Source organism: Cornus florida, unplaced genomic scaffold (assembly GCF_030987335.1).
Source record: "Cornus florida cultivar Cherokee Brave unplaced genomic scaffold, ASM3098733v1 CherokeeBrave_3.0.0_Hap2_Chr01, whole genome shotgun sequence".
NCBI classification, from domain to species: domain Eukaryota; kingdom Viridiplantae; phylum Streptophyta; class Magnoliopsida; order Cornales; family Cornaceae; genus Cornus; species Cornus florida.
In genome coordinates, this window is record NW_026775571.1 from 61,597,985 (window position 1) to 61,612,106 (window position 14,122).

Consider the following 14,122-nt stretch of genomic DNA (forward strand, 5'->3'; position numbering starts at 1 on the left):
GAGAGTTTGCAGAGGCCAGGAGCTTGAGACTTTGATGATCTCGTGAAAAAAAATTCCTTTTCAGGTAGGGGTGTTCTAATGCATAAATTCTCATACCTTTGTGAGTTTTCTTACTTAAATTGATGTCAAGCATGCTCAATTTGTATAATCTCTTACAAAAATTGTTTAAATGTTAAATATGGAATACATGACTACTTGTTGATTGTTGTGCAGTGATTAAACATACCTATGTGAAGTTAAATTCATGACTTATATACTTACCATGTTAAATTGAGGTTGATTGAAGGCATGAGTTATGTGTTTTAGAAATTCTTGTTGGATAGTGTGTGTGAAAATTTTATTGTTGAATTGATGATTTGAAACATGGAGCATTCTTGTATCTATCGGGAAGGAAAAAGGGAAAATATTTTAAAACAAAGGAAACTGATTTTGGGAAAATATTTTCAAAAGTGTTTATGAAAACTGGACGACTAGGAGGCGCCTAGTGGTTCGTGTTGTTAGTGTAGTCTAGAAGGGAGTATGGTTGAGCTAACTAAGCCAGATATGATGCCTTGGAGGTGCCTTGTGGTCGTGGATAGTTAGTTAACCCTTCATTCGTGACGCTTTGGAGGTGCCTTGGGTCGGATTACACTGACAGTTTGGAAGCTGAAAGGGAAATGTTTCGGATATGGGGAGCGACATTTGCATAACATGGCACTTCATGGCATTGTGAGATATTTGTGATTGGTTGACATTTGCTACATACTTGTTGTTGTGGTTGAAAATATGTATTCCCCATGGTATGACCCCGTTCCTTTTTACCTATTCTTTATGTAGAATTCACGGGGATACAAAAAGTGTATCTTAGACGTTTCCTATTGAGCTTATGCTCACCCTATTATATTTTTAACATTTTTCAGGACACGAAAAAAAGGTAGCTGTGACGGCCCTGGTTTTTAGGCCAGTGCATCCTATGATGAGCAGAACGTAGATCCGATAACGAATCCAAATGCGAAAGTAAAAAAATGAAACAACGGTCTCTAGAGATACAACGCATCTCTAAGATACCAATATGACACTCAATAAGGTCACGGAACCCAAAGAAAATAAATGCGGAAGCGACATTTTAAAAATGGACAAGATGAACCTAGGGGCAAAATTATCATTTTTAACACAAAAGTAGGTAATACCGAGTACACCATTGGAAAGACAATAGAAAATTAGTCAAGTTCAAAAAAAAGTTCACTCAATTTGGAGTCTGGATGACAAAGTTATGATCAAATGAAGAAAAGAGTCAAAAGATGTAACTCAGGACCATCTAATAATCGATTAGATGCCAAACAGAATGTTGGAAATCTCACGAAAGACCATCTAATCGATTAGATGGCTCATCTAATCGATTAGATGAGGCTGACAGCAAGTAAATTTTTTTTTCTACCAGAAAACTGAATTTGAAATGGGGTTTTCGTATTCGAGACGACATTTCTTGGAAAAACACAAAGAAGAACCCCCCTCCCCCTAAAATCATGTTTTCTACATGACCATGTCAAGAGAAGTTTTTACTTTTCAAGTGAAATACCCAAAATACCCTTAAACCGGATTATGCAATAAGCTCAAATCACCAAGGATGAGGTTTTTCTTAAAAACGATCATGCACGCAAACGTAACTTACCTATTAGGATGTGCTACTATGGTCCATGGCTTAAAAATACCACCGATGCAAAATCCGACCTCCCAACGGCCAAAAAGGCAAAAATACACATGAAATGGTAAATTTGAAAACCAATATTGACAAATGATTTCAAATTACCGTTTGGCCCTTGGCCACACTTTAAACATGATTAATGAGACCCTATGAAAGAATCAAAATGGAATTCACATACCCGATGCAAACACAGTGATGCAATAACTTGACATTTTTAACATTTTCATAATATTTCATGAAGTCACATAGGATACAAAATAATGATTATTGGCCTCCGACCTCATCTCATACATGTCAAATACATTGTAACGAGTGTACTCATGTACACATTACATAAATGGAATCAAATATACACATCTTGACAAATAAGGCTACAAGTGGCATTTTAAGCCAACTTTTACAAGAATTAAAACCTTAAAGTCTACAATCATCCAAGCAATGATTAACATCATCAACCAAGTCTTCGTACCTAAACAAAACCCTAAGTAAATTCGAGGTGAGTAAATAAGTTTACTCATAGGGAATGAGTATGCATCGACACGATTTCTTACAAATTTTTACATTAACATGAAATAATTCAAAAGGATCATGACACCTAACGTCTATGTCAAGGTTAGACTCAAGGAGCATCCTAAGCTACCTTAGAACATTTCTAGCATAAATCACATCATTAATGCAATTTGAACAACATAGAAGCATGTTAAACAAGGCAACAAGATATAGATTCTCAAAGTCATCAACTTAAAATCTAAAATACTAAAACAACTAAAGTGGATCATGCCACCTAACGTCTATATTCCAAATGAATCTATATGATCATTCCTAAGCTACATTTGAACATTTAAAACATAATTCACCATATCGATGCAATTTAACCAACATTGGAACTTCTAATACAACACATAAAGCACAAATTCTCAAAGTTAACATCTTAAAACTTAAAATGGGAAATTAAATAAGGAACAACAAATTACAACATCATCTAGTTATCAACTTGGAATTGAAATGCGAAATCAAACAAGGTGGATACTCAGACATTACACCAGATCAGACTGACAATGTGGTTACTTTAGGGTTACTAGCCCACGGGTAACCGCCCTATGTGCGCACTAGACTGTGGGAGGACATTCCCCCGTACTAGAACCATGTCCTAGCCGTAGCCAAACAACGACGTCCCCAAGTTTCCAAAATCAACAAGTTGTGCAACAACGTATATATCAACATGTATATACAAGATAATCAACTATCTACCACGCACAACCAAATTTGGAAACACATACAATACATGCTCTAAGTCCACAACTACTATGCCATGAAAGATGTCAAGAACGAAGTGTGTAACTCATTACACAAGGCAACAATATAATCCATAAGGAAAACAGGCTCTCATGAATATAAATATAACAACAATGTTATCCTATACTCAAAACATAACCAAGTGAATATACAACATGTCTAAATCCATGATTTGAATATAGAAACAACTTCTAAAACACAATTAGATCCATGGAGACATTAGATAGAATTTAATAAAACAAAAATAATTAAATTTTCTAGATTTCAATACAATTTCAAATAATCTCAAATTATTATATTACATATATCAAATCAAATGAGCAAAATAAGCAAGACTTCATCATGTAGAATTTAATTAATCTAAATTAATTAAATCTCTAATTTTCAAAAGTTGTTCAAATGATCCCAAATTAATATATAACAAGGACTAAGTCATGGTCATATCATATATCAAGTCTAAGATGGAATACAAGCAAAACACCATTAACTAGAATTTAAATCAAATTAAATTCATTAAATCTCTAGATTTGAAAACTCATTTAAATTATCCCAATTTAATATATAATAAGGATCAAGTCATGGCCATGCCATATATCAAGTCTAAAGTAAGTTACATGCAAGTTACCATTTAATCATTTATTTTTCAAATCAACATAAGACATGCATACAACTTATAACTCATTACAAAAGCAAGTAAGACCATATGAAAAATAAACTATAACACCCCCTACCTCACAAGAGGATTGTTCCTCTTGAATCCAAGGAAAATCAACACAAAATGGCAAACCCTTTAAGGGTTATGTAGAGGAGGATGAGGGGAACAAAACGTATTCAAAGCTTCATGGTCAAAGGTGAGTGGAAGGGCCTCAAAAATCAAGGTCAAGGCCTAAGCATCAAGCTTCTCTAATGGTGGCTAGGGTTTGTGGTGAGCAAGAGAATGAAACAAAAAGATTAAGTGTGAGTGGAGGAAATAGAAATCTTTCACTCACTATGTGCTCTTACATCATGGTCAATACACATATCTATGGTCAATTGCACAAAAACCCTTCTTTAACAACATAATCCCAAAGTAGCCCAAAAATAATTGCAAGACTTGGAGCATACACTTGTCACTCATCCAAGCCAACAAGTGGTCCAATCCTAGGCCAACAAATGGGTGAATCTCCACCCTCCACATGTCATCATCCAAGGCATCAAAGTGTCTCCACACAAATGTCAACAAGTGGACCAATTAGAGTGTGACACTTGTCATACTTTTCAAAAATTACAAAAAGGTCCTTTTTGAAAATATCTTCTAAATTTAATTAAAAAAATGGTCCCTAAGACAAAAAATAATTACTTTACATAATTACACTAAAACCCCAAAAGTTAAGAAAATTACCAAAAAGTTATGCAACCATGCCCTTTACAAGAAAAATAAACATTTAACATGCTTTTCTACAAAAGTGGAAATGTAAATATCATGGAAATTAAATATCATGAATGCATGCAAAGCCAGAGTTGAATCCAATGGCAAAAAGTGAGGTTATGCAACGAAAAAGGAAACCGGGAAAAGACAAAAGTGAATAGTGACGAAAAACGAAAAATGTGAAAATGACTCGGTCCTTAAAGGAAGTTGTCAATTCAAAGAAAATAGTCTCAGAAACCATTTCTGAGAACTCAAAAAGAGACCAAGTGACAAAAACCAAACACAGAAAAGAAAAGACAACAGAAAAAATTTATCCATAAAAATCTGAGAAAAAGGAAAGGAAGAAAAATGACCGGGTCATTACAGTGATGGACGACAATCCACCACAAGTTTAAACGAGATTGGAGACCTATTTTATTTTGTTATCTTTTGTATTAGAACTCTAATATTTTGTAAATGTAATCTTAACTATTTTGTGGAACTTTAATTTAATTGGTATAATGTTGTAAGTTATGGACTTTAAAATTTTAGCTATATTTTATGGACTGTAAGTTGATGTAACTAAAATCTGTTCCTTGTTTGGATGAGATGGAGGAACGGGACTTTTTATATGTATGTAATCATTTTGGGAATGTGATATAATATTTGTATTGTGCGTTGGGACATGATAGATTAGTTTTAAGGCCTAGTGAGGCCATTGCATTTTTTATGTATTTTAATAGGTTATAGAGGGACTTTTTTTGTAGAGGTCATGCCGAAATTTTTTTATATTTTATTATTATTATTTTGGTATCTTTTTGGGTCATTACAATACAATTTCATAGGCAACAGACTACAGACCGTTATTTCTTCCAATGGTTTCTTAATCCATAACACCTCACAAATTCCATGAGCAGAAGATCTAAACTCGGCCTCTGCGCTGCTTCTTGCTACCACATTTTGTTTCTTACTTCGCCAGGTGACAAGGTTACCTCCAACAAAGGTGCAGTAACCAGAAGTTGACCGTCTATCAATAGCATACCCAGCCCAACCCGCATCAGTATAGGCTTCAACTTGTAAATGCCTGCGGTTTTTTAACAGTAGACCTCTTCTAGGGGTCCCTTTTAGGTATTTGAGAATTCTATAGACTACATCAAAGTGTTCTCGTCCAGGTGAATGTATAAACTAGCTAACCATGTTGACTGCAAAAGCTATATCTAGACGTGTATGTGACAAGTAGAGCAGTCTTCTAACAAGTCTTTGATACTGCTCTCTATTCAAAACTTATTCATCTTTAGAAGACTACAGCTTAAGGTTGGGCTCAATGGGTGTCTCGGCTGGTTTACAACCTTGCAGACCTGTCTCACTAAGTAAATCAAGAACATATTTACATTAATTCACAAATATACCTTATTTGGATCTAGCAAACTCCATTCTAAGAAAGTATTTTAATGCACCCAATTCCTTGATCTCAAAGAATCTCTCAAATAAAGCTCTAAGGAACTGTTTGAGACCATATAAAGATTTTTTTAGTCTATAGACTTTATTAAGTCCCAATTTTCCCTCAAAGGTGGTAGATTCATAAAGACCTCCTCCTCAAGATCTCCATTTAAAAAGGCATTTTTTACATCTAACTGGTGTAATGGCCAGCTAAAATTCACAGCCAAAAATAACAAGATTCTGATTGAGTTTATCTTGGCTACAGAAGCAAAAGTTTCCTGATAATCAATTTCATAGGTCTAGGTGAACCCTTTTGCTACTAGTCTTGCCTTGAACCTTTCTATGCTACAGTTAGCTTTACATTTCAAAGTATAGACCCACTTGCAGCCTACTACTTTTCTCTTTAGGTAAATCAACTCTCATGTACCACTTCTTCTAAGAGCATTCATCTCTTCCATCACTGCTAACTTCCAATTCAGATCATCAAGAGTTTCCTGAATGTTTCTCGGGATAAACAAGTGTGAGATTTTTTAGGTAAAAGCCCTATAAGTATAAGAGAGTTTTTCTTAAGAAAGGTATTTGGCAATGAAATATTTTGGATTTGGATATTTGATTCGAATACCTTTCCTAACAGCTACAAGAATATCAAGGTTTGATGGTTCTTGGTTAGGAGAAGCAACGGGAACTGTAAATGAGTTAGGAACAAAACTACTAATGATATCTGCAGGTCCAATTCCCGGAGGTCGAGATTGATCATTTCCAAGAAGAATATGTTGACTTTGACTCTTTTGATGAGGTCTTCTCAGAGTATAAGATAGAGGGGAACTTTTGTACCCGGTTGTAGTGATTCTTCCCCTGTTTCAGATACAATAATGTTTGGCACTATATGACTAGGATTCCCTTCATTATTTTCATTGGTTTTATCACATTGTTCCTGACTTTGAATTTCGAGAATAACAGTAGGATAAGGTGAAGTAGTCAAAATCACATTTGGTAAAGGAGTAGGAGATAAATCCCAAAACTTTTCTTACATAACCTCATTCTCCCCCTGAAAAGAATTTTTGTGAAAGTAGGATTTATTTTCAAAGAAAAAGACATCCATACTCATATAAATTTTTTTTGTTTGGGGATTAAAACACTTATATCCCTTTTGATTAGAAGCAGATCCTATGAAAACACATTTTTCAGTTCAAAGATTAAGTTTGGACCGAGTATTATTGGGTATATGAACAAAAGCTATTCAACTAAAAACCTTTAGAGGTAAATCCGAGTATATCCTTGATAGGGGAAAATTTCTTTTGAAACATTCTAATGGCATGCTATATTTTAAAACACGTGTAGGGATTCTGTTAATCAAATACGAAGCTGTTAAAACAGCTTGTCCCCCAAAGATATTTTGGAACATTCATTGAAAACATTATAACACGAGCCACTTCAAGTAAATGTTTATTTTTTCTTTCAGTAATTCTGTTTTGTTGAGGGGTATTCACACAAGTAGACTGATGATGGATATCCTATTCTTTCAAAATACTCCCCAAAATTTTATTAAAATACTTCGTTCCATTACTGGTGTGAAAAATGTTAATTTTTGCTTAAAACTGAGTTTCAACCATTGTGTAAAAATTCTTTAAAAAAATTTCAACCTCAGACTTTTCATTCATCAAATAAACCCAACATAAACGAGTATGATCATCTATAAAAGTAACAAACCATTTTTTCCTAGAGATAACAGTGACTCTTGAAAGTTCCTAAACATCACTATGTATTAAATAAAATGGTTTTGAAGAAGTATAAGGTTTTTGAAAATAAGTAGTACGATGACCCTTAGATAAGCAACAACTTTTACAATAGAATGATGAACAATCCAAACCTTTAAATAAAGTAAGAGACAAATGTTTAAGATATGAAAAGCTAGGATGTCCTAGTCTTAAATCCCAAAACATTATTTGTTCATAAACAGAGTTAGAACTAACACTAATACTTTTTATTACTGGAGAAGTCACCATCAAAGTAGTAAAGTTCATCTATTATCTCAGCACTGCCAATCTTCTTCCCTGAGCTCCAGTCCTAAAATTCACAGTAAGAATCACAAAAAATTACATGACAATTAGATTCTTTGGTTAGTTTACTCATAGACAAAAGGTTATAGGCTAGTTTAGGGAAATAGAGAATATATTTAAGATCTATAATCTCGGATAATTTTATCAAACCTTTTCCTGCAATAGGTGAGAAACTCCATCTGCAATTCTAATTTTTTCAACTCTAGAACATGGTGAGTAAGTGCTAAAAAGATTAGAAAGGCTGGTCATATGATCAGAGGCTCTAGAATCGATGATCCATGGAGTAGAATTTAAACAACAAGAAAAGGCATTAAGTGCACTACCTATTTGTGCAAGAGAAACACTAGGAATACCAGATGAGGAATTAAATTTCAGCAGCTTCAGAAGGTAATTCATCTACTCCTTGCTTAAGGGACTTGTCTCAACTTCATTAATAGTAAGAACCACACGCCTATTTCTGTCACCAGGCTTGCTACTCTTCCAATTCTCTGGTTTTTCGTGGATTTTCGAACAATTCTCCTGAGTATAGCGCAGTTTGTTACAAAAGTTGCACCAAATCCATGGCTTCTCTTCAGGTTTTTGCTGAAAATTGACTATTTTATTAGCAGCAGTCTCAACAACAACAAGGGCAGAACTCTAAACAGGCCCGCTGGTAGTCTTCTTCCCTAACATTACATGTCTGCTGCTCTCTTCTTTTTGAACCTCAGCAAATACCTCACCAATTGGAGGAAGTGGAGTCCTATCAATAATCCGTCCCCGTACTTCATCAAATTCCACGTTGAGCCCAGCAAGGAATTTGTAAATACGATGAGCCTCCACAGTCCGTTTGTAGTGATTGGCATCTTCAGTGGATTTTCCATTCATAATCATTGAACAGATCTATGTCCTACCAAAGGCGCTTCAATGAATTGAAATACTTGGTGACCGAGTCTTCTCCCTACCAAAGTTAACCAAATTTTAGAGTCAATTCATAGACTTAAGACCGATTTTCCAAATCAGAGTACATCTGATTCACGTTGCCCCAGAGCTCCTTAGTCGTGGAGTAGCACATATAGTTGGAGCTAATAACCTTGTCCATGGAGTTCGCGAGCCAAGTCATCACCATTGAATTTTCTGCATCCCAGGTCACGTACGTTGGGTCCTCTGCATCCCAGGTCATGTACGTTGGGTCCTCTGATGCCCGTCAAGTCAGACTTGACTACCGTAAATAATATTGGTGATCTGATGAGAATGTTACTTTATGAATTTAAATAAAGTTGTTTACTTTATGAATTTAAATTTTGTTATTTGGTATTTGATATTTCAATGTTATTTAATTGCTTATTTATTATGGTTTATGATGAGAATGTTATAATGTAGTTTAGAATGATCCCTTAGTCTCACCTTGGACATAGACGTTAGGTGGCATGAACCACATGGATTAATTTATATCAACTTATAAAGACTTACAAAACTTTAGGTTATACGCCTGTTCATTTCCTACGAGTAACTTGTTTACTCACTCTTGTTGTTTGGGACATTTTTCAGGTAAAAACCCATGTTTTAGGCACAACATCCTTGAACTTGCTTTGTGGCTTAATGAATTTGGCGTATTCCTTTAAATGCACTTGCTAGCATGATTTTACTTTATTTTGGTTAATTATATCAAAACTTATACCTTCTATTTGGAATATGTAATAAGTGTTTAAATACATCCTTTGAGACCTATTTGACATATATGTGATGAGGCGAAGGGCCAATGACCTTGTACTTTACTTTTATGCTACTTGATTATATGCTTAAATATGTGAAAAATAGAAAAATGCGAAGCTTTAGCATGTCATTTTTAGCTTGGATGGTGGGAAGTGTGTTTTAACACATTCCTCTAATGCTCTTTTATTATATGTGATGTGTGGCCAAGGGCCAAACAGTCCTTTGAATGCATCTATGGTGATTAACTTAAAAATTTACTTAAAAGGACCATTTTTCATACTTTAGGGGTTTGGACATGTCATATTTTGCATTGGGAGTATTTTGAGATTATGGACCATTGGAACGCATTGTATTATATATATTACGTTTGCGAGAATGCTCACTTTACACAAAATATAATGGTTGCATGATATGGTTGATGGTAAGCTTCAAATTTTCCATTTTAAGGCACTATTGAGGTTTAATAGGTCGAATTTTGTATCAGACATAATTGGGGGTCACGAACCATTCCCGCACATTTTAAAACACTTATTACATTTGCGTACATAATCGTTTTAGCACACTTCATATTTGGTCACTTGAATACTTCAAGTAAACTTGCAATTTTGCATTTTTGGTCAAAACTAATCTCAGGGGTATTTTGGGAATTTTACGTCAAAAATAAATTTTTCTTTCGACATGGTCAACTTGAAAAAAATATTTAAAAGGGGATTTCCTCTTCGTGTTTTTCCAAAAAAGGTCATTTCGGGTCCAAAACACACACTATTCTCAGCATTTTTTAGGATGTGCCCAGGTGTCAGCACAGCAGCGCCCGCGAGCACAATAGCGCGTGCATGGACACGCGCGTGCATGGGCAGGTGTGCGTGCATGGGGCTTGGCCCTAGTGCCTCCCCTCAGCCTCGACGATGCCTGATTTTGTTTTTGTCCTTTCTCCCCCGTCCGGACTCTGAATCATGTGATTTTTGAGTCTATCTTTGTTAATTTTTCGTTGTCTATCCAATGGTGTACTCTGTTGTAATGACCCAAATCCACTAGGTCTGGATAGTTAAACGGATCTTTATCCGACCCAAAATCATCCAAGGGTAATATGGTCCTTTCACGTTAAATTTGTATATTAAAACCCAATAAGGACAAAATGGTCATTTGCCACAAGTCTAATGGTATGAGATTCAAAGGGCATAATGGTCATTTACTTATGTCGCTTAATAAATAAGATAAAATTCGGGGCAATATAGTCTTTTCTGTGATAAAAATAATAATTATTATTGAATTTTATTGGGTCCTAAAATAAATACTCGTAACTTTGAATAAAAGGATAATTAGGGAAACTAAACAAAAAATGTATGGAACAGGAATCGGTCAACGTGTACGTATTACACGTCAACTGGTTTGGGTCACGTACAGTGACATTGCCCACTGCCAAGATACTGGTCGACGTGTGGGAGGCTACACGTCAACTGGTTCAGGTCATGCACAGTGAAATAGCTACTGTCAAGATACCGGTTGACATGTGGGAGGCTACACGTTGACTGGTTTAGGTCATCCGGTCGACGTGTGGGAATTTTACGTCGACCGGTTCTGGGTTATCCAAACTCGAAATTTTTCACTGTCCGAGACACACCAACATTGATAACCAATCACCCTACACATTATACCCACGTACATATTTGAATACATTTTAACATCTAATACATTAACAACAACAACAATATTAACATAATTTACAACACGTTACATGAAATACACTAAATGATTTAATGTAAATAAGCATAATTATAATTCCCCAATGGACATATACAAAATGAACCTGAATATTTCACATGCTGCAAAATGGTACATTTGGGTCAACACCTTACAAAATGAGTTTAATACAAAAGGTAGCAAAATATACATTCTCCTAATCCAAGCTAAAGCTGAGGTGGATGGTCGTCCGCCACTTTTTTTCCCGAACCTGAAAATATTAAAATAAAAGGGTGAGCTAAACGCTCAGTAGGAAGTGTCTAATACAAACTTCTTATGACCCCGTGAATCCACGTAAGGAATAGGAAAAGAAAATGGGATCATAGTATAGGGGTACATGACAACAACTACAGTGACAAGTATATAACAATGGTCACCCAAACACATACATACCATATATTCTAATGAAGTGCAATGTCATGCAAATGTCGCTCCCCATATCCGAAACATTTCCTTTTCAACTTTCAAACCGTTAGTGTACTCCGACCCAAGGCACCTCCAAGGCGTCACAAAAGGAGGATTGGCTAACCATCCACGACCACAAGGCACCTCCAAGGTGTCGAATCCGGCCTGTTTAGCTCAACCATACTCCCCTCTAGACTACACTAACACCACGGACCACTAAGCACCTCCTAGGCGTCCGGGTTTTCGCAAACACTTTTATAAAACTTTTCCCAAAGCAATTTCACTTGTTTTAACGACATTTTTCCCCTTTTTATATCCCAATGAATGCATGGAATGTTTGATACTTCAATTCATCAATTCCACCATAAAACTCTCACACATGCTATATAAAGCAATTTTCTAATCTACATAATTAAAGTTCTCATTTAACATCAACTTTGCATAACAAGCATATAAGACATGGATTCAACTTCATGTAAGCATGTTTAAATACTATAAAACAACTAACAATTAGTCACATATAGTCCATACCTATCATTTAAGCAAATTTTACAAGAATTTATACTAATTGAACATGCTAGACATTAATTCAAGTTATAAAACTCACAAAAGTATAAGAAATCATGCATTAGAGCACCCCTACCTTAATGGAGATGAAAACCCCAAAACTCCAAATCAAAGCCCTATTTTTTGAAATTCCTAGGATGCACCAAAGTTGCATTTGCTTATATCAACTTGAAGATCTCGCCGAGCTCTTTGATTTGCCGTAAACGGCACCCAAAATTTTCAAGAATTGAGGAAGTAATCAAACTTTGAAGTTCAAAATCAAAAGAAAGATAAAAGGAGAAGAAAAGTGAGAGGAAGAGAGAGATTATGGGGAGAGAGAAAGTGTGTAGTGACCCGAGTTTTTCAACCCAGTTCGTTAGTGATGAACCGAAAATTGACCCCGTAACGAGTCAGAAATGCAAAAGCAAAAGATAACTCAAAGTTTTTAGAGATATAAAGCATCTCTAAGATAGCAATGTGACCTTCCATGAAGTCACGAAGCTCAATGAGAACGAATGCGGAAACAAAGGGTCAAAACGGACAAAAACCATAACCAAAGGGCAAAATGGTCAACTCACCATTAAAAGGAGGAACTTGACTTTAAACAAGTCAAATAAGGTGGAAACAACCTAATCTAATCATTTCAAGACTTTCCAAGAGGTTCTAAGAACATTGGACAAGAATCTCACAAAACGCCCTTTCTCGGTTTAAGCAAAAACCGACACCCTCTCACTAAAACTTGAATAACTCCCACTGTGATTGGAATTTGAGAATGGAATTGGTACCATTGGAAAGCTGACTCCAAATCCATGAATTTAGGCTTAAGAATCACCCCATTTGGATTTAAAACAAAGGATTTATGGTCATTTGAAGTCGGAAGAATAGTGCTGAAACTGAACTGAAGCAACTCTCGGGATCTAGCTATTTCGGTCAACCGAAATGACCCATCGGATGACTGAAATGGACAAAATTTCAGCTGAAAACAAGTCTTCAAGGCTTGGTTGGTTTGATACACCAAAAGGAACCATCGGTCGACCGAAATGAGCCATCGGTCGACCGAAATGACCCTAAACGCTGACGTTGGCTACTGGAAAGTGAAGTTTCAAGGTTCAAACAAAACCCAAAAGGCTTCGGTTCGGTAGACCGAAATGACTCGAGAAAGTGCAAAAATTTTAGGTTATGCACTCAAGGCTGAAATTCTACTTAGAATCCCCCATGGCATGTTCAATTCACATAATACACTAGTGTGTGATAATGTGAACATGCACGCAAGTGTAATATGGATATTTAAACGTGCTACAATGGCCCATGGCCTTATTACACTCCATTTACAAAATTTGCCATGCCAAACCTCAAAGTTGGAAAAGTTTACATTTCAAGAACAAAACTTGCAATTTAAACACATACACTTGGATCTTTAAGGTTGGTGACCCTTGGCCACAAATCATACATATCATATAGGTTCCAAATAACTAACTTAAGTATATTTTACATACAATGAGACAAAAATAGCATATTGAACCTATCTAGGTGCTACAACATCAAAGGAGAAACTTGAACATGCTAACACTTGCATGTAAATAAGAATGCTTTGAAAGAAACTTCAAATCTCCAAACCATCAAAGATAAGTACTAATCTCCATATCTTGAATCCTGTACCTAAAATATGCCCTAGTAATGTAGGGGTGAGCAACATAAAGCTACTCGTAGGAAATGAGCATACATCGGCCTACGTTTTACAAGTTTGCATGATTTAATTATTGTGGTTCATTCCACCTAACGTCTATGTTAATGTGAGACCCAGGGAGCATCCTAAGCTACCTAAGATCATTTCTAGCATAAATCACATCATTCATGCTTTTCAAACAAAAT

General features: G+C 35.6%; 1 pseudogene; it reads right to left on the reverse strand.

Annotated features, from left to right (window-relative positions):
• The window catches only part of LOC132273306 (uncharacterized), a 68,718-nt pseudogene extending 60,455 nt beyond the window's left edge, over nucleotides 1-8,263 (reverse strand).
• Nucleotides 8,264-14,122: the final 5,859 nt, after the last annotated feature.